Source organism: Mobula hypostoma, chromosome 8, assembly GCF_963921235.1.
Source record: "Mobula hypostoma chromosome 8, sMobHyp1.1, whole genome shotgun sequence".
Classification (NCBI taxonomy): Eukaryota; Metazoa; Chordata; class Chondrichthyes; order Myliobatiformes; family Myliobatidae; genus Mobula; species Mobula hypostoma.
Window position 1 is genome coordinate 109,297,202 of NC_086104.1, and position 21,198 is coordinate 109,318,399.

Sequence of the window (21,198 nt, forward strand, 5' to 3'; positions counted from 1 at the left end):
AGCAAGAACTACAACTGAGGGATATCAGCAAATGAATTTCCAGAGTAATGTTAGTAAAATGCTCACTGGGCAACTTACAGCGTGGGAGCAATGAGCCAGACCCACCGAGGGGAAAAACGTGCACACTCGAAAGCCCACGCCAAAAGAGAGCTCCTCCTGTGCATAGGAGGCCCAGTTGTTTTACTGAGCGATCAATCCGATCGGGTTCACCCGTAGTAATCTTTACCCCTTTACTGTTCAAATCAATTTTTAAAAACACGCACAAAGGCAGCTTCCCACCACTCTCTAGGGAGGGAGTTTCAAAGATTCTCAAACTCTAAAGGCAAGGATTTTGCACTCCACTCCTTATTGCTCATGCTTGCTAAGATCATACACATTTGGCCCCAGGGAAACTGCACTTAACTACCACCTGTGAGCTAAACCTGGAATTTTCGGGTTTGGAACATGCATACAGTTTCAAATTATGACAATCTGCAATTAGGAAGAGAACATTGCACCAAATCCAAATAATCATCGACAGAAGTCTCATTAGCGTGTGTTACCGTCTGCAGTCATTGGCTGCAGTCTGCCATCACCGCAGGACTAGGATGTGTCCAGGACAAAGAAACAGGCAAGAAAATTCATGGTGGACACAACCCAGCCTGCGGACTACCTTTTCCAAAAGCTCCCTTCTGGAAAGCACTATAGGAATACTAAAACAAGTCTCACTGTACTGTAAGGACACAGATCTTTACTACAGCCAGATCGAACTGTAAGGACACAGATCTTTACTACAGCCGGCTCCGAACTGTAAGGCCACAGATCTTTACTACTGTTGACACCGTACTGTAAGGACAGAGATCTTTACTACAGTTGACACCGTACTGTAAGGACAGAGATCTTTACTACAGCCAGCACCAAACTGTAAGGACAGAGATCTTTTCTACAGACGGCTTCGTACTGTAAGGACAGAGATCTTTACTACAGCCGGCTCCAAACTGTAAGGAGAGAGATCTTTACTACAGACGGCTTCGTACTGTAAGGACACAGATCTTTACTACAGCCGGCTCCGAACTGTAAGGAGAGAGATCTTTTCTACAGACGGCTTCGTACTGTAAGGACACAGATCTTTACTACAGCCGGCTCCGAACTGTAACGAGAGAGATCTTTTCTACAGACGGCTTCGTACTGTAAGGACAGAGATCTTTACTACAGTTGACACCGTACTGTAAGGACAGAGATCTTTACTACAGCCAGCTCCGAACTGTAAGGAGAGAGATCTTTACTACAGTTGACACCGTACTGTAAGGACACAGATCTTTACTACAGATGGCATCGTACTGTAAGGACGAAGATCTTTACTACAATTGACACTGAACTGTAAGGACACAGATCTTTACTACAGTTGACACCGTGCCACAAGGGACAGAATTTGACACTCCGTCTTAGAAGTTTCTTCTCCCAGCTATTTTTAATCGGATCAACCATTCTAGATAGTTAATCCCCATCACTCTCACACCTATCTATTACCCCTATCATTGTACTTGACAGTAAGCTCTTTTAAACCACTTTTCATAATGCTGTAAACATTGTAAATACATGCTGATATTTATGTATTTATGCAAATTTTATTCAATATCTGTACTTTAATCTCTGGCTTTATTCATATATAATTCTTTATTCTTCATAATTGTTGAATGTTGCTGTTTTTGTTGCATGTCGCACCCGACCAACACACCACAGCTAATTCCTAATACACATAAGTGTATATGGTGAATAATGCTGATTCTTGATCTTTTATCCTTTCTGCTTTGACCAAAATACCCTCCTTAGGAGAATGGCTTGAGACGTACAATTCCACTGACGCAAAGAGTCATTCAAAAATCTTACTTCTTTTCCAAATGCTTCTTCCTGAATGAACTGTAAGCTATCCTTAAAATACATTCAGTGGCCACTTTATTAGGTACACCAGGACACCTGCTCATTAATGCAAATGTCTCTTTAGCCAATCATGTGGCAGCAACTCAATGCATAAAAGCATGCAGACATGGTCAAGAGGTCCAGCTGTTTTACAGACCAAACATCAGAAGAAATGTGATCTAAGTGACTTTGACTGTGGAATGACGGTTGGTGGCAGATGGGGTGGTTTGAGTATCTCAGAGGCTGATTGCCTGGGATTTTCACACACAACAGTCTCTAGAGTTTACAGAGAATCGTGCGAGAAACAAAAACATCCAGTGAGCAGCAGTTCTGTTCGCGAAATCACCTTGTTAATGAGAAAGGTCAGAGGAGAATGGTCAGATCAGTTCAGGCTGACAGTAACCTCAAGTAACCACTCATTACAACAGTGGAGTGCAAAGAGCACCTCTGCATGCACAAGTCAAACTTTGAAGTGGATGGGCTACAGCAGCTGAAGACCACAAACATGCATTCCTGTACCCACTTTACTAGGTCCAGGAGATACTTAATAAAGTGGCCACTGAGAGTAGATTGACAATTATATACTACAGAGAATACAGAAATTAATATATACCTTTGCAGTATTTTACTGGTCATCGATCTCGTGTGCCTCTGTTTAACGAGAAGCAAGGAGCATGGAAGGAGACTAAAGAACAATGTTAAGAAGGGCTGTTATGGGAACATTGTCTGTCTGGGGGCTGAGCTGACAGCAATGTATTACCTTCCACCCAACACCCCCGCGGCTCTTCAATGGAATCGCAGACAGGGCATGCCCGATGGCAATAAAAACCGAGAGACTGAACAGACCACTTGAGTCTTGAGTGGTTTTGATGATCTGAAAAGGTCATGGTTCCACTTAAAGCTGTGTGTTCTGTGCCTTTTCATAGAGCCCAGAGCACTACATCAGAGTGCAGGCTGTTCACCACACAATGTCGTGCCGACCTTTTAACCTACAGTAAATCAATCTAACCCTTCGCTCCTACATCACCCTCCATTTTTCTATCAGCCATGTCCCTGTCAGTTTTTCTAAATGCCCCTAATGTATTTGCCTCCCCCACCACCCTTGGCAGGGCGTTCCACACTCCCACCACTCCCTGTGTAAAAAAAACCTTACCTCTGACACACCCTTTATACTTTCCTCCAATCACCTGAACATTATGGCCCCTGGAATTGGCCGGTTCTGCCCTGGGACATTGAGTTGTTTGCCACACTGCTGGCCTGTTCTGCACTGGAGATGGGTCTCAGTTCCTTACCCAGCTGTAGAATGAACGTAATGGGATTACATCACTTGGCTGCTGTCCCTTCCCAATCCTGCTCCTGTACCCTTTCTGAGCAATAATTTCTCATGTTATTTGACTATGATGTCTGCTTAAGGGAACGTCCACTCCATGAAAAAGTGCTTGTCAAATGTCTCTTGGTAATGATTACAACAACTAGCATTTACAAGAACCTTTAACATAATGGAACTAACAGGGGAATCATAAAATTTTAACCTATTCTGACAATGAACCACAAGAATTACAACAGATCACTTGCAATACCAAAGGAAACAACACACTGGACCATTGCTGCACCACCATCAAGAATGCCTACCGTGCTATTTCACGCCCTCACTTCGGGAAGTCCGATCACCTGACTGTACTTCTACTACCTGAGTATAAGCAGAGACTGAAGACTGCAGCACCAGTAGTGAGGACCAAGAAGGTATGGCCAAGGGAAGCACAGGAGCGCCCACAGGACTGCTTTGAATCGGTGGGCTGGACTGTATTCAGGGATTCATCTTCGAACCTGGATAAGTATGCTGAAGTTGTTATTGACCTCATTAAAACCTGTGTGGATGAGTGTGTGCCTACAAAGACTTGCTGTACATTCCCAAACCAAAAGCCGTGGATGAACCAAGAGTTATGTTGCCTGCGAAAAGCTAGATCTGTGGCATTCAAGTCTGGCGACCTAGGCCTGTACCAGAAAACCAGGTATGATTTGTAGAGGGCTATTTCAAGGATGAAGAGAAATTTTGAATGAGGTTAGAGGTGACATTGGATGCACAGCAACTTTGGCAGGGTCTGCAAGACATTACTTCCTACAAACTGAAACCCAATAACATGAATGGCAGCAATGCTTCACTACAAGATGAACTCAACGCCTTCTATGCCCGCTTTGAAAGGGAGAACACAACTACAGCTGTGAAGATCCCTGCTGCACCTGATGACCTTGTGATCTCTGTCTCAGAGGCCGAAGTTAGGCTGTCTTTAAACAGACAAGGTCTTTAAACCTTGCAAGGCGGAAGGTCCCGATGGATTACCTGGTAAGACCCTGAAAATCTGTGCCAACCAACTAGTGGGAGTATTCAAAGATATCTTCAACCTCTCACTGCTACGGGCAGAAGTTCCCACTTGCTTCAAAAAGGCAACAACTATATCAGTGCTTAAGAAGAATAATGTGAGCTGCCTTAATGACTATCGCCCGGTAGCACTCACATCGACAGTGATGAAATGTTTTGAGAGGTTGGTCAAGACTAGACTGAACTCTTGCCTCTGCAAGGACCAGGACCCTTTGCAATTTGCCTATCGTCATAATAGATCAACGGCAGATGTAATCTCAATAGCTCTCCACACAGCTTTAGACCACCTGGACAACACAAACACCTACGTCAGGATGCTGTTCATCGACTGTGCGGATTGGTGATAACATATCCTCCTCGCTGACGGTCAACACTGGTGCACCTCAGGGGTGTGTGCTTAGCCCACTGCTCTACTCTCTATATACACGTGACTGTGTGGCTAGGCATAGCCCAAATACCATCTATAAATTTGCTGATGATACAACCATTATTGGTAGAATCTCAGGTGGTGGCGAGAGGGCGTACAGGAGTGAGATATGCCAATTAGTGGAGTGAGGCCGCAGCAACAACCTGGAACTCAACGTCAGTAAGATGAAAGAGCTGATTGTGGACTTCAGGAAGGGTAAGACGAAGGAACACATACCGATCCACATAGAGGGATCAGAAGTGGTGAGAGTGAGCAGTTTCAAGTTCCTGGGTGTCAAGATCTCTGAGGATCTAACCTGGTCCCAACATATCAATACAGTTATAAAGAAAGCAAGACAGCAGCTATACTTCATTAGGAGTTTGAAGAGATTTGGTATGTCAACAAATACACTCAAAAACTTCTATAGATGTACTGTGGAGAGCACATTCTGACAGGCTACATCACTGTCTGGTATGGAGGGGCTACTGCACAAGACTGAAAGAAGCTGCAGAAGGCTGTAAATTTAGTCGGCTCCATCTTGGGCACTAGCCTACAAAGTACCCAGGACATCTTCAGGGAGCGGTGTCTCAGAAAGGCAGCGTCCGTTATTAAGGACCCCCAGTACCCAGGGCATGTCCTTTTCTCACTGTTACCATCAGGTAGGAGATACAGAAGCCTGAAGGCACACACTCAGCAATTCAGGAACAGCTTCTTCCCCTCTGCCATCCGAAGGTAGCAGTAATAGGGGACTCTGTAGTTAGGGGTCAGACAAGCGATTCTGTGGATGCAGGAAAGAAACACGGATGGTAGTTTGCCTCCCAGGTGCCAGGGTCCGGGATGTTTCCGATCGCATCCACAATATCCTGAAGTGGGAAGGAGTACAGCCAGAGGTCGTGGTACGTATTGGTACCAACGACATAGGCAGGAAAAGGGAGGAGGTCCTGAAAACAGACTACAGGGAGTTAGGAAGGAAGTTGAGAAGCAGGACTTCAAAGGTAATAATCTCGGGATTACTGCCTGTGCCATGTGACAGTGAGAATAGGAATAGAATGAGGTGGAGGATAAATGCGTGGCCAAGGGATTGGAGCAGGGGGCAGGGATCCAGATTTCTGGATCATTGGGACCTCTTTTGGGCCAGGTGTGACCTGTACAAAAAGGACGGGTTGCATTTAAATCTGAGGGGGACCAATACATACGCAGGGAGGTTTACTAAGGCTATTGGGGAGAGTTTAAACTAGAATTGCCGGGGGTGGGAACTGAACTGAAGAGATGGAGGAAGGGGCAGTTGGCTCACAAATAGAGAAAGCTTGGAGACAGTGCGAGAGGGAGAATAGGCAGGTGATAGAGAAGGGATACGCTCAGGTTGATGGCTTGAGATGTGTCTATTTTAATGCAAGAGGCATAATGAACAAAGCAGATGACTTAGAACGTGGATCAGCACTTGAAGCTATGATGTTGTGGTCATTACAGAGACTTGGATGGCTCAGGGGCAGGAATGGTTACTTAGAGCAGGGGTCCCCAACGTTTTTGCACCGCAGACCGGTTTAATATTGACAATACTCTTGCGGACCGGCCAACTGGGGGTGGGGGGGGGGTGTTCAATTAGGGTTAAACTCACCTCAGCATGTCTTTTACAGTTAGGGGTGCCAACTCTCTCACTCGACTGTACCTCTTCCTATAGATGCCGCCTGGCCTGCTGTGTTCACCAGCATTTTTTGTGTGTGTTGACGGGACACTTGTGTTTACCCTGAGAAAGACTGGTATGACCATGAAGCCTTGTGTGGGCACCTGTGTGCGCACGCGTGTACGTGCCAATTTTTTTCCCATAAATTGGTTTTGGCTTAATCTTCCCGACTACACCATACACACATTATTTCTACTTTATATAGGCTGTGTATTTATCATATCATTAATGCTTTTACTATATGTCGGTGTTATTTTAGGTTTTATGTGTTATTTGGTGTGATTTGATAGGTTATATTTTGGGTCTGTGAACGCTCAAAAATTTTTCCCATATAAATTAATGGTAATTGCTTCTTCACTTCACGTCATTTCGGCACGAAAGGTTTCATAGGAACGCTTTACCTTAACGACAGAAATACGGGACAAGGGTGGTCCCGTATGGGACCAACCAATTTAGCCCAATATACGGGACGTCCCGGCAAATACGGGACAGTTGGCAACCCTATGTTCAAGTTCAACAGTGCGTGACAGGGAATGAGGAAAGGTGCAGCTGACTCATATCGTTTCCTTGCGGCCCGGTAGCACATGTTTTGCGGCCCGGTGGTTGGGGACCGCTGACTTAGAGCGCCAGGCTTTAGATGTTTCAGAAAGGACAGGGAGGGAGGCAAAAGAGATGGGGGCATTGCTGATCAGAGGTCACGGCTGCAAAAAAAGAGGAAGTCATGGAGGGATTGTCTACTGAGTCTCTGTCGGTGGAAGTTAGCAACAGGAAGGGGTTAATAACTCTACTGGGTGCTTTTTATAGACCACCCAATAGTAACAGGGACATCGAGGAGCAGATAGGGAGACAGATCCTGGAAAGAAGTAATAATAATTGTCATGGTGGGAGATTTTAATTTCCCAAATATTGATTGGCATCTTCCAAGAGCAAAGGGTTTAGATGGGGTGGAGTTTGTTTGGTGTGTTCAGGAAGGTTTCCTGACACAATATGTAGATAAGCCTACAAGAGGAGAGGCTGTACTTGATCTGGTATTGAGAAATGAACCTGGTCAGGTGTCAGGTCTCTCAGTGGGAGAGCATTTTGGAGATAGTGATGTCAATTCTATCTCCTTTACCATAGCATTGGAGAGGGATAGGAACAGATAAGTTAGGAAAACGTTTAATTGGAGTAAGGGGAAATATGAGGCTATCAGACAGAACTTGGAAGCATAAATTGGGAACAGACGTTCTCCGGGAAATGTATGGCAGAAATGTGGCAAATGATCAGGGCATATTTGTGTAGCGTTCTGCATAGGTACGTTCCAATGAGACAGGGAAAGGATGGTAGGGTACAGGAACCATGGTGTACGAAGGCTGTTGAAAATTTAGTCAAGTAAAAAAGAAGAACTTACGAAATGTTCAAAAAACTAGGTAATGATAGAGATCTAGAAAATTATATGGCTAGCAGGAAGGAGCTTAAGAATGAAGTTAGGAGAGTTCAAAGAGGCCATGAGAAGGCCTTGGCGAGCAGGATTAAGGAAAACCCCAAGGCATTCTCCAAGTATGTGAAGAGCAAGATGATAAGACGTGAGAGAATAGGACCAACCAAGTATGACAGTGGAAAAGTGTGTATGGAACTGGAGGAGATAGCAGAGGTACTTAATGAATACTTTCACTATGGAAAAAGACCATGGCAATTGTAGGGATGACTACAATGCAGAATGAAAAGCTTGAGCAGGTAGATATTAAGAAAGAGGGTGTGCTGGAGCTTTTGGAAAGCATCAAGTTGGATAAGTCACCAGGACCGGATGAGATGTACCTCAGGCTACTGTGGGAGGTGAGGGAGGAGATTGCTGAGCCTCTGGCAATGATCTTTGCACCATCAATGGGGATGGGAGAGGTTCCGGAGGATTGGAGGGTTGCAGATGTTGTTCCCTTATTCAAGAAAGGGAGTAGAGATAGCCCAGGAAATTATAGACCAGTGAGTCTTACTTCAGTGTTTGGTAAGTTGATGGAGAAAATCCTGAGAGGCAGGATTTATGAACATTTGGAGAGGCATAATATGATTAGGAATAGTCAGCATGGCTTTGTCAAAGGCTGGTCGTGTCTTATGAGTCTGATTGAATTTTTTGAGGATATGACTAAAGGTAGAGCAGTAGATGTAGTGTATATGGATTTCAGCAAGGCATTTGATAAGGTACTCCATGCAAGGCTTATTGAGAAAGTAAGAAGGCATGGGATCCAAAGGGACCTTACTTTGTGGATCCAGAATTGACTTGCCCACAGAAGCCAAAGAGTGGTTGTAGACTGGTCATTTTCTGCATGGAGGTCAGTGACCAGTGGTGTGCCTCAGGGATCTGTTCTGGGACCCCTTCTCTTCGTGATTTTTATAAATGACCTGGATGAGGAAGTGGAGGGAGGGCTTAGTAAATTTGCTGATGATACAAAGGTTGGGGGTGTTGTGGATAGTGTGGAGGGCTGTCAGAGGTTACAGCAGGACATTGATAGGATGCAAAACTGAGTTGAGAAGTGACAGATGGAGTTCAACTCAGATAAGTGTGAGGTGGTTCATTTTGGTAGGTCAAATATGATGGTAGAATATAGTATTAATGGTAAGACTCTTGGCAGTGTGGAGGATCAGTGGGATCTTGGGGTCTGAATCCATAGGACACTCAAAGTTGCTGCGCAGGTTGACTCTGTGGATAAGAAGGCATATGGTGCATTGGCCTTCATCAACTGTGGGATTGAGTTCAAGAGCCGAGAGGTAATGTTACAGCTATATAGGACCCTGGTCAGACTCCACTTGGAGAACTGTGCTCAGTTCTGGTCACCTCACTACAGGAAGGATGTGGAAACTATAGAAAGGGTGCAGAGAAGATTTACAAGGATGTTGCCTGGATTGGGGAGCATGCCCTATAAGAATAAGTTGAATGAACTTGGCCTTTTCTACTTGGAGCGATGAAGGATGAGAGGTGACCTCATAGAGGTGTATAAGATGATGAGAGACTTTGATCGTGTGGATAGTCAGATGCTTTTTCCCAAGGCTGAAATGGCTAGCACGAGAAGGCACAGTTTTAAGGTGCTTGGAAGTAGGTACAAAGGAGATGTCAGGGGTAAGTTGTTTTACGCAGAGAGTGGTGAGTGCGTAGAATGGGCTGCCGGTGGCAACGGTGACAGCTCCTCTGTTGAGATCGTTAAGAGCACCAAATTTCTTGGTGTTCACCTGGCGGAGAATCTCACCTGGTCCCTCAACACCAGCTCCATAGCCAAGAAAGCATACCAGCATCTCTACTTTCTGCAAAGGCTGAGAAAAGTCCATCTCCCACCCTGCATCCTCACTACATTCTACAGAGGTTGTATTGAGAGCATCCTGAGCAGCTGCATCACTGCCTGGTTCGGGAATTGCACCGTCTCGGATCGCAAGACCCTGCAGCGGATAGTGAGGTCAGCTGAGATCATTGGTGTCTCTCTTCCCACCATCACAGACATTTACACCACACACTGCATCCATAAAGCCAACAGCATTGTGAAGGACCCCACGCACCCCTCACACAAACTCTTCTCCCTCCTGCCATCTGACAAAAGGTACCAAAGCATTCTGGCTCTCATGACCAGAGTATGTAACAGTTTCTTCCCCCAAGCCATCAGACTCCTCAATACCCAGAGACTAGACTGACATCTACATCATCTATTATTATATTGTAATTTGTCCTCTACTGTGCCTATTGACTTGTTTTTTTTTGTACTGCCCTGTACTGTTTTGTGCACTTTATGTAGTCCTGTGTAGGTTTGTAGTCTAGTGTAGTTTTTGAGTTGTCTAGTGTAGCCTTGTGTTCTCTCACTCAGTCTAGTGTAGTTTTGTGTTGTTTCATGTAGCACCATGGTCCTGGAGGAACATTGTTTCGTTTTTACTGTGTACTGTACCAGCAGCTTATGGTCGAAATGACAATAAAAAGCGACTTGACTTGGTGGAGGTGGAAACGATAGGGTCTTTTAAGAGACTCCTGGACAGGTACATGGAGCTTAGAAAAATAGAGGGCTATGGGTAACCCTGGTAATTTTCAAGTAAGTACATGTTTGGCACAGCGTTGTGGGCCGAAGGGCCTATATTGTGCTGTAGGTTTTCTATGTTTCTATGTTTAATATTTGGACCCATTGCAGATTCTAAACTGATCTGACAAACCTGACATGGCCTCACTTCACCTCCCACATCCTGAGTACTGGGTCACAGCCTCTGGTCAAAGGACAAAACAGGGCTTTAGGGCAAACTGTGCGTTGACATCACCAGCCTACCTTTTGAGGAATTATGGGTATTCAGGCTGCTTTTACCTCCCACCGAAGGAATCGGGGTGGAACAGTAGCGTAGTGAACACACAGAATGCTGGAGGAGATCAAGCAACATCTATGGAAAAGAGTAAAGAGTCAACGTTTTGGGCCGAAACTGTCCACCAGGACTTTTTTCTATGGATGCTGCCTGACATGCTGAGTTCCTCCAGCATTCTGTGTGTGTTGCTTGAATTTCCAGCATCTGCAGATTTTCCCATGTTTGTATAGCAGTTATCGTAACCGCTTAACAGCGCCAGCTGTAAGAGCGGGGTTCGGCTGTCTCTCCCATATTCCAAACGCGTAATGTTAGGGTTACTGAGCTGCTGGTGCCAGAAGCATACCGACAGCCGCGGACTGCCCCAGCACACCTTGTATTCTGATGGTCGTTGACACATTTCACCGTGTGGTTCAACGTACAAGTTACAAATAAGGCTAGTCTTTAGAATACCGATACCCTACGGGACAGTACGATTTCCTGGTATATTCAAGAAGTTCTGTACCATACATGACTCCAACCGCGATCCCAGCTCTAACCCCATCCCAAACCTCATCTGACTGACTCTATAACCCTGACCGCCCCCCCCCCAACCTTTAACCCTAATCCGAGCCTCGAACCTGATCCGTACCCCTGACCTACAGCTGATCTCGGCTGCTGGTCTTAGGAAGTACCTGGGGAGTAGAATTGGGCGTAGATCATTCAGCCCTACCCCTCCATCATTCAATCAGAACGTGTGACATCCCTACACTAACCCCCGATTCCTTGCAACCTTTGATTATCTGAAAATCTAAAAGCCTATTGATCTCTATCGATAATGATTAAGCTTCACACCACACTTGGGTGGAGAGTTTCAGAGATCCTCTCGTCTCCAGGCTGAGACACGGACAAGTTGTGCTTGGTCGCAGGAACCAGCGTGGACCTGGCATCTTGGGCCAACATCTAGATCAGGGGTTTCCAGCCTTGGGTCCATGGACCTCTTACTTAATGGTATTGGTCCATGGCATATAGATGCTGCCAGTGTCTCTGAGTATTTCTTGCACTTGCTGCTTTTAGGGATAGTATCAATTCCAAAGAAGAAGCATACAAATTAGCCAGAGAAAGTGGCTCACCTGAGGACTGGGAGAAATTCAGAGTCCACCAGAGGAGGACAAAGGGCTTAATTAGGAAGGGGAAAAAAGATTATGAGAGAAAACTGGCAGGAAACATAAAAACTGACTGTAAAAGCTTTTATAGATATGTAAAAAGGAAAAGACTGGTAAAGACAAATGTAGGTCCCCTACAGACAGAAACAGGTGAATTGATTATGGGGAGCAAGGACATGGCAGACCAATTGAATAATTACTTTGGTTCTGTCTTCACTAAGGAGGACATAAATAATCTTCCAGAAATAGTAGGGGACAGAGGGTCCAGTGAGGTGGAGGAACTGAGCGAAATACTTGTTAGTAGGGAAGTGGTGTTAGGTAAATTGAAGGGATTGAAGGCAGATAAATCCCCAGGGCCAGATGGTCTGCATCCTAGAGTGCTTAAGGAAGTAGCCCAAGAAATAGTGGATGCATTAGTGATAATTTTCAAAACTGGTTAGATTCTGGACTAGTTCCTGAGGATTGGAGGGTGGCTAATATAACCCCACTTTTTAAAAAAGGAGGGAGAGAGAAACCGGGGAATTATAGACTGGTTAGCCTAACGTCGGTGGTGGGGAAACTGCTGGAGTCAGTTATCAAGGATGTGATAACAGCACATTTGGAAAGCGGTGAAATGATCGGACAAAGTCAGCATGGATTTGTGAAAGGAAAATCATGTCTGACGAATCTCATAGAATTTTTTGAGGATGTAACCAGTAGAGTGGATAGGGGAGAACCAGTGGATGTGGTATATTTGGATTTTCAAAAGGCTTTTGACAAGGTCCCACACAGGAGATTAGTATGCAAACTTAAAGCACACGGTATTGGGGGTAAGGTATTGATGTGGATGGAGAATTGGTTAGCAGACAGGAAGCAAAGAGTGGGAATAAACGGGACCTTTTCAGAATGGCAGGCGGTGACTAGTGGGGTACCGCCAGGCTCAGTGCTGGGACCCCAGTTGTTTACAATATATATTAATGACTTGGATGAGGGAATTAAATGCAGCATCTCCAAGTTTGCGGATGACACAAAGCTGGGTGGCAGTGTTAGCTGTGAGGAGGATGCTAAGAGGATGCAGAGTGACTTGGATAGGTTGGGTGAGTGGGCAAATTCATGGCAGATGCAATTTAATGTGGATAAATGTGAAGTTATCCACTTTGGTGGCAAAAATAGGAAAACAGATTATTATCTGAATGGTGGCCGATTAGGAAAAGGGGAGGTGCAACGAGACCTGGGTGTCATTATACACCAGTCATTGAAAGTGGGCATGCAGGTACAGCAGGCGGTGAAAAAGGCGAATGGTATGCTGGCATTTATAGCGAGAGGATTCGAGTACAGGAGCAGGGAGGTACTACTGCAGTTGTACAAGGCCTTGGTGAGACCACACCTGGAGTATTGTGTGCAGTTTTGGTCCCCTAATCTGAGGAAAGACATCCTTGCCATAGAGGGAGTACAAAGAAGGTTCACCAGATTGATTCCTGGGATGGCAGGACTTTCATATGAAGAAAGACTGGATGAACTAGGCTTGTACTCGTTGGAATTTAGAAGATTGAGGGGGGATCTGATTGAAACGTATAAAATCCTAAAGGGATTGGACAGGCTAGATACAGGAAGATTGTTCCCGATGTTGGGGAAGTCCAGAACAAGGGGTCACAGTTTGAGGATAGAGGGGAAGCCTTTTAGGACCGAGATTAGGAAAAACTTCTTCACACAGAGAGTGGTGAATCTGTGGAATTCTTTGCCACGGGAAACAGTTGAGGCCAGTTCATTGGCTATATTTAAGAGGGAGTTAGATATGGCCCTTGTGGCTAGGGGGTCAGGGGGTATGGAGGGAAGGCTGGGGCAGGGTTCTGAGTTGGATGATCAGCCATGATCATAATAAATGGCGCTGCAGGCTCGAAGGGCCGGATGGCCTACTCCTGCACCTATTTTCTATGTTTCTATGTTTCTATTCAGACTTCCAGCATCCATAGTATGATTGATTTCTATCATGTGCTTCTCTTGCCAGCCCAGACTACAAGGCATAGGAGCAGAACTAGGCTGTTTGACCCATTGAGGTTCGCAAAATCTGAAGGGCAGTGCTAATGGTCAAAGTCCAGAGTTTGGCAAGTCCAGAGGTAGAAACCTTGAAAGGTCAAAGACTAAAGTCGGCGAGTCTGGAGGTAAGGATGAGTCTGTGCCGAGAGACTGGAAGTTGGAGGCTTGATGTCAGCAAGTGTGGGAGTTCAGGCCAGATGTCTGTGAGATTGAGAGTCTGAGGCCGAGGACTGGAGGCTCGGAGGCAGCCTGTCCTGGGGTTGGAGTCCTGCGTGTGTGAGGGAGTGAGAGGGTGGGAAAGGGACTTGTTTTGCTCTGTGTTGTGTTGTTATTGTGTTGGACATTGTAGGCATGCTATGTATGCACCGGAATGTGCAACGACACTTGCAGGCTGCCCCTAGCTCATCCTTGTGCGTGTTGGTTGTTAACACAAACGATGCACTTCACTGGGATGTTGTGTTCTGTCTGTAATTAATAAGTCTGAATCTCAACTATCAGCCTGAAGTGCCCAGAGATTCATGACCCAGCTCTCGGCAGAAAGAGTTCAGTGACACACTGCCATCTACCGGAAACTTTTTTAATACGTCTGCGGAAAATAAGGGTGTTGTCTAATTAAATTTAGAGATTGATTTTCCACTGATCTGCAGAAAACATTCCTGTTCTAAACCTCAATAGTAAGCAAACCCCTGGAATAGGAAAAATTCCATGGAACACGGTAATGTAGTGGCTACAGTGCCAGTGAGCCGGATTCCATTCCACTGCTGTTGGTAAGGAGTTTGCACGCTCTTGACGTGACCATGTGGGTTTCCTCTGGGTGCTCAGGTTTCCTCCCACATTCCAAAGATGCAAGGGTTTGTGGGTTAATTGGTCACATGGGTGTAATTGTGCAGCTCAGGCTCGTTGCACTGAGACAGTACAATATGGGTGCAATACTGCTTAGCGCTGTGATGTGAGGTTCAGCAGGGTCACAGCCTCAGGGAAGAAGCACCTCCTGTGCCTGCTGGTGCGGGAGCGGAGGCTCCTGTAGTGCCTACTGGATGGGAGGAGAGTGAAAAGGCCATGGTTAGGGTGAGATGCATCCTTGATAATGCTTTTCACCCTGATCAAGCAGCGTTTATGGTAGATGTTCTCAAGGGGGGCAATTGGGTGCCGATAATCTGCTGGGCAGTTTTCACCACACGCTGGAGTGCTTTGCGATCCGATACGGGACAATTGCCATACCACACTGAGATGCAGTTGGTGAGTATGCTCTCAATGGTACGGTGGTAAAAGTCCGTCAGTATCCTGGGACAGAGGTGAGCTTTCTTGATGCTCCGCAGGAAATAAAGACGCTGTTGCATCTTTTTGATCAGGTTGGAGGAGTTCAGGGCCCAGGTGAGATCCTTGGAAATGTGGACACCAAGGAATTTGAAGTATGATACACGCTCCACTACAGCTCCGTTGATGTAGATGGGGATGTGAGTGTGACTCCTAGCATGCCTGAAGTCCACAATGATCTCCTTGGTCTTCTGGGTGTTAAGGGCCAGGTTGTTGTCAGCACATCAAAGGAACAAACAGTTGAATTTCAGGCTGAAGAAGGCTCTCAGCCCAAAACATTGATCGTTCATTCATTTCTAGTCGCTGCCCAACCTGCTGAGCTCCTCCAGCATTTTGTGTGTGTTGCTCTGGATTGCCAGCATCTGCACAATCTCTTGTGTTGAGAAAACACTGAGATTACTCAGAACACACAGCAGGTCAGGAATGACCTGTCGAGAGAGAAACGGTCATAGTTTCAGCCTCTTGACCTTACAGAGTCCCTATTAAAGACATTGATCTGAAACAACAATTCTCTTTCTCTTTCTTTACAGCACCAGCGATCACTAATGGGGCTCCATCCCACAGCTGTATGTACGCTCTCCCTGTGACTGCTTGGTTCTTCTCCAGATGCTCCCGATTCCTCCCACGTTTCAAAGACACACGGCTAGGTTTAGGGTTTGTGATATTCGTAACTCGCTGTGCTGGAGCTAGGAGCTTGGTGACACCTGCAGGCTGCTCCCAGCACTATCCTCCGTTGTTGATGCATTCTGCTACACGTTTTGATGTTTCAATACGCATATAACAAATAAAGCTGATCTTTTGATCTACAATGTTTAAAACCCTCCTGCATGATGATGAAATTGCTTGAATGACTCTGTTTTGATATGTTGAGATATGTCTGGCTGGGAATATAAATAGGGTTCCTGGAATAGTGATTAGTAGGATATCATCTAGATTGTTTTATATAGTGGAAACCTTCCTGCAGATTGGAGGCTGAAGACTGAACTAACTGTACTTTTTACCAAAGGAGGGAGAGAAAAATCAAGAAACTACAGACCAATTTGGTAGTGCAATCACTCGAGCTGAGTATGATGTCCTCCTAAGGGGTTGTTTATCGGTGGGTCCTCAGATGCCTGCAGAGGCCCATCCGGGATCCACATATTCTGGTGCAGTGTGGGCATGAGAGAATGGTGGCTGTGGTCAGTGGTCGGGTCTCTGGGTTGTTCAGTCTCTCCTTTCACAGATGTCGGCACAACGAAAGTAATTCTCAGGTAACACAGCTCCCCCTTGAACAGATTTCCTCCAGAAGTGTCTATTGAGTGCGATGACTTCCCAGTTTTTAGATGCAATGTTGGATTTCTTCAAGCTGAATTTGATGATATCTTTAAAGTGTGCAGAATAATTAACCTAATCTCATACTGAGATATTTGCTAGAGGCTATAAAGGACGTGATAATATGGTTAAATAAATGCAACATGACCTCCAGAAAGGAAATTTGTGTTTGACAAACTGAGTTTGAGGGTGAGACTTTGAACAATGGATAAAGGAGAATCGTTAGGTGTGGTATGCTCAACGTTCAGGTTTTGCTAAAGATCCACGTACAACTGTCGGGTATCGGTCACAACGTATTTGCACGGCTTGGAAATTGATTAACAGGAAACAGAAACAAGGAATGAATGAATCTTGTTCAGCATTGCAGATTGTAACTGATGGGATGTCTCAAATTACTCAATATCACCTATCGAATACTGAAAGACCTGGATAGAGTGGATGTGGAGAGGGTGTTTCCTATATTGGAGGAGTCTGGGACCAGAAGGCACAGCCTCAGAATAGAAGGATGTCCATTTAGAACAGGGATGAAGACGAATTTCTTTAGCCAGAGGGTGGTGAATCTGTGGAATTCATTTCCACAGACAGCTGTGTGGAGTCATTGAGTATACCTAAAGCAGAGTTTGATAGGTTTTTGATTAGTCAGGGTGTCAGAATAAGACCATTTGGCCCATCGAGTCTGCTCTGCCATTCCATCATAGCTGATTTAATATCCCTCTCAAACCCACTCTACTACTTTCTGTCTGTAACCTTTGATGCTTTAACTAATCAAGAACCTATCAAACTTTGCTTCCAGTTGGAGCAGTATAAAAATTTACCATTACATCTTCTTCACTACAGCTAAATGAAGTGGTCAAAAAGTGTTGACAAAGTGACAAAGAGTTGGAATGTCATGTTAGAGCTGTACAAGATGTTGGTGAGACTGCACCTGGGATATTAACTGCATTTCCCATCACTATTCTACAGGGAGGATGTGATTATGTTAGAGAGGGTGCAGAAGAGATTTATAAGGATGCTGCCGGGACTGAAGGCCTTGAGCTATAAGGAGAGATTGGATAGGCCGGAACTGTTTTCCAGGGAGCAAAGGAGGCCAAAGAGTGAACTTACAGAGGAATATAAAATTATGAGGGAGATAGATTAACGAGAATGTTGCCAGGACTTGAGAGCTTGAGATACAGGGAAAGGTTGGCCAAGTTATGACTTATTTCCTTGGAGCCTGGGAGACTGAGTGGTGATTTTATAGAGATGTATAAAACAATGAGGGGCATAGGAATGATGAATACACACAGCCTTTTTCCCAGGATGGGGCGGGGGGGGCGTCTAAAATAGAACATTGAAAGACCAAGGTAGTATGAGAAGCTGGAGGATTGGAGGATAGTTAATGTTGTTCCATTGTTTAAGAAAGGCTTTAAGAATAAACTGGGAAATTATAGGCGGGTGAGCCTGACATCAGTAGCAGGAAAATTATTGGTAGGTGTTCTAAGGGACTGGGTATATGAGTATTTGGATAGGTAGGGACTGATTAGGAATAGTGAACATGGCTTTGTGTGTGGTAAGTCATGTCTAAGCAATCTTAGAGAGTTTTAGGAGGAAGTTACAATGAAAGTTGATGAAGGCAAATCAGTGGATGTTGTCTACATGGACTTTAGCAAAGCATTTGACAAGGTCCCATATGGGAGGTTGGTGAAGAAGGTTCAGTCATGTGGCATTCAATATGAGGTAGTAAATTGGCTTAACAGAAGAAGCCAGACAGAGGATGATAGTAGATGGTTGCCTCTCTGACTGGAGGCCCGTGACTAGTGGAGTGCCACAGGGATCAGACCTGGGTCCGTTGTTGTTTGTTGTCTATGTCAATGACCTGGATGATAACGTGGTAAACTAGATCAAGCAGTTTGCGAATGACACAAAGACTGGGGCTGTAGTGGACAGCAAGGAAGACTATCAAAGCTTGCAGTGGGGATCTGGACCAGCTGGTGAAATGGTCTGAAAACAGCAGATGGAATTTAATGCAGACAAGCTTGGGGTGTTACACTCAGGGAGGACCGACCAGGTGAGTGGTAGAACAGAGGGATCTGGGAATACAGATCCATAATTCCTTGAAATTGGCATCTCAGGTAGATAGGTTCCTAAGGGAAGCTTTTGGCACAATGGCCTTCATAAATCAATGTATCGAGTGCAGGAATAGGGATATTATGTTGAAGTTGTATAAGATATTGGTGAGGCCTAATTTGGAATATTGTGTGCAGTTTTCGTCACCTATCTACAGGAAAGATGTAAATAAGATTGAAAAAGTGCAGAGGAAGTTTACAAGGATGTTGCTGACACTTGAGGACCTCAGGTATTGACTAAGTTAGGACTTCATACCCTAAAATGTAAAAGACTGAGGGGAGATTGATGAAGTTGTGATGCATCTAGTGTGGTAGTGTAGTGGGTCGTGCTTGTTGCTCCCACTTTCAGCTTCCAACACTGGCTAGTAGTCTTACGGAAAGGGGATCTGAGTGTGGAAGTCTCTCCCTGCCAGTACGTAGCCTCTCCAACAACAAGCCTCATGTTGTGCCTCCTCGCTGGCAACACACAGAAACTGAACTCCTTTCGGACTCAGGCTGAACTACAGAGGACATGGAGTAGGTCTGGCCCCTGCACACGTAGCACGTAGGCCCACTAGTGTGTGGAAATGCCCTGGTGCTCGTGAACCAGATCCCCAGCTATGGGTAAATAGCCCCCCTGCCTTGTGGACAGCCTCGGGAGAGGCGAAGGCTACGGGAGTAAACCCAGACAGCAAGTCTGGAGTGGAGCCCCTAAGGCAGCTGGACGTCATTGAACATTGAAGTTTAAAGTAAGATGGGAAAGGTATAAAGGGATATGTGAGGACTCCTTTCCCTTCCTGTTCCTGTGTCTGTCCAAATATACCTATACGGTACAGTTTCTATCACTTTCATACTCAAAAGGAAACTTTTGATAAGACCTTAAGATATAGGAGCAGAATTTTCCCATTTGGTCTATTGAGTCTGCTCCACCATTTCATCATGGCTGATTTATTATCCCTCTCATCTCCATTCTCCTGCCTTCTGGCAATAAATTCCACTTATTCGCCACCTTCTGGCTAAATAAATTCCTCCTCACCTCTGCTCAAGGGATGTACTTCTGTTCTGAGGCTGTGCCCTCTGGTCCTAGGCTCTCCCACTATAGGAAACATTCTCCCCATATCCACTCTATCTAGGCCTTTTAATATTTGATAAGTCTCAGTGACACTCATACTGATCAAGAACCTATGAACCTGTTCCTTGTCATCACCCAGTGTGCAGAATCACCCAATGACTTGGCCTCCACAGCCGTCTGATTCACTACACCTGGCTAAAGAAACTCCTCTTCTTCTCAGTTCTAAAAGGATGTTCCCCTGTTCTGAGGCTGTACCCTTTGTGATAAGGAAAAAGTGACTGCACCACTTGCAATTTATAATTACAGACATTTATAAAGATCCAGATGAACATAATTTAAAAAATCACTACAAAAACTTGTTCTGCATTGCTAAGTAAACAGATATCAAAATGTTACTATAATTATGCTGATAAGGAAACTTATTTTAAAATTGAACCTTCAACTATGCTCCATTCGCTGTAATTAAGCTTATCATTTGAAAACTTTAAAAGAAGTTGGACTGCAAGTTTGGACTCTGTTATAACCTGTTGTTTCAGCACTGTAGGTGTTGACAGGCTGAAGCTCTCCACTTACATTGTAAATACAGACATCTGGTATGCAAGTTCAGCATGTTACTGTTGCTTGGAGAGGTTTGGAGGATGTCGAGATATCCCAGTGATACAGCTTCCAATATACACAAAATGGCCACTTTATTAGATACACCTGTACACCTGCTTGTTAATGCAAATATCTAATCAACCAATCATGTGGCAGCAACGCAATGCGTGAAAGCACGCAGACATGGTCAAGAGGTTCAGCTGTTGTTCAGGCCAAATATCAGAATGGGGAAGTAATGTGATCGAAGTGATTTTGACTGTGGTATGATTATTGGTGCCAGACAGGGTGGTTGGTTTGAGTATCTCAGAAACTACTGAACTTCTGGGATTTTCACACAACACAGTTTCTAGGGTTTACAGAGAATGGAGCACAAGACAGAAAAAAACATGTAGTGAGCAGCAGCTCTGTTGGCGAAATCGCCTTGTTAATGAGAGAGGTCAGAGGAGAATGGTCAGAGTAGTTCAAGCTGACAGGAAGATGACAGCAACTCAGATAACCACATGTCACAACAGTGGTGTGCAGAAGAGCATCTCTGGATGTATAACACATCGAACCTTGAAGTGGATGGACTACAGCAGCAGAAGACCATGAACATACATCCAGTGGCCACTTTTTTGAGTACAGGGGATACCTAATAAAGTGGCCACTGAGTGTAGTTCAGTGGGTTTGCTGAGATGTCACAGAATGTCAAAATACAAAGAGATTTGGGGTTTGGTATGCAGGTGTGCCAAGTAATTATTAAGACTAACCAATTTTGGCCTTTATTGGAAAGAATCGTAAAGAGAGCTTTCAGAACATTGGTCCTCATAAATCAAAGTATTGAGTAAGGGAATTATGATGTTATGTTGAAGTTGAATAAGACGTTGGTGATACCTAGTTTGGAGTATTGCTTGTAGTTCTGGTCGCCTACCTGCAGGAAAGTGATCAATAAGATTGAAAGAGTACAGAGAAAAGTTACAAGGATGTTGCTGGGACTTGAGGACCTGAG

General features: G+C 45.0%; 1 protein-coding gene and 1 long non-coding RNA gene across 2 annotated transcripts in view; both read left to right on the top strand.

Annotated features, from left to right (window-relative positions):
- Positions 1-15,915, top strand: part of LOC134350200 (uncharacterized) — a 29,648-nt gene extending 13,733 nt beyond the window's left edge. Inside the window, exons 2-3 of the long non-coding RNA XR_010018844.1 lie at positions 13,801-13,954; positions 15,677-15,915. This is a non-coding gene — a long non-coding RNA (uncharacterized LOC134350200). The remainder of the gene's footprint in view (positions 1-13,800; positions 13,955-15,676) is intronic.
- LOC134351179 (centromere protein J-like) overlaps positions 1-21,198 on the top strand; it is a 434,406-nt gene that overhangs the window by 291,423 nt on the left and 121,785 nt on the right. The gene's annotated exons all lie outside the window — the stretch shown is intronic.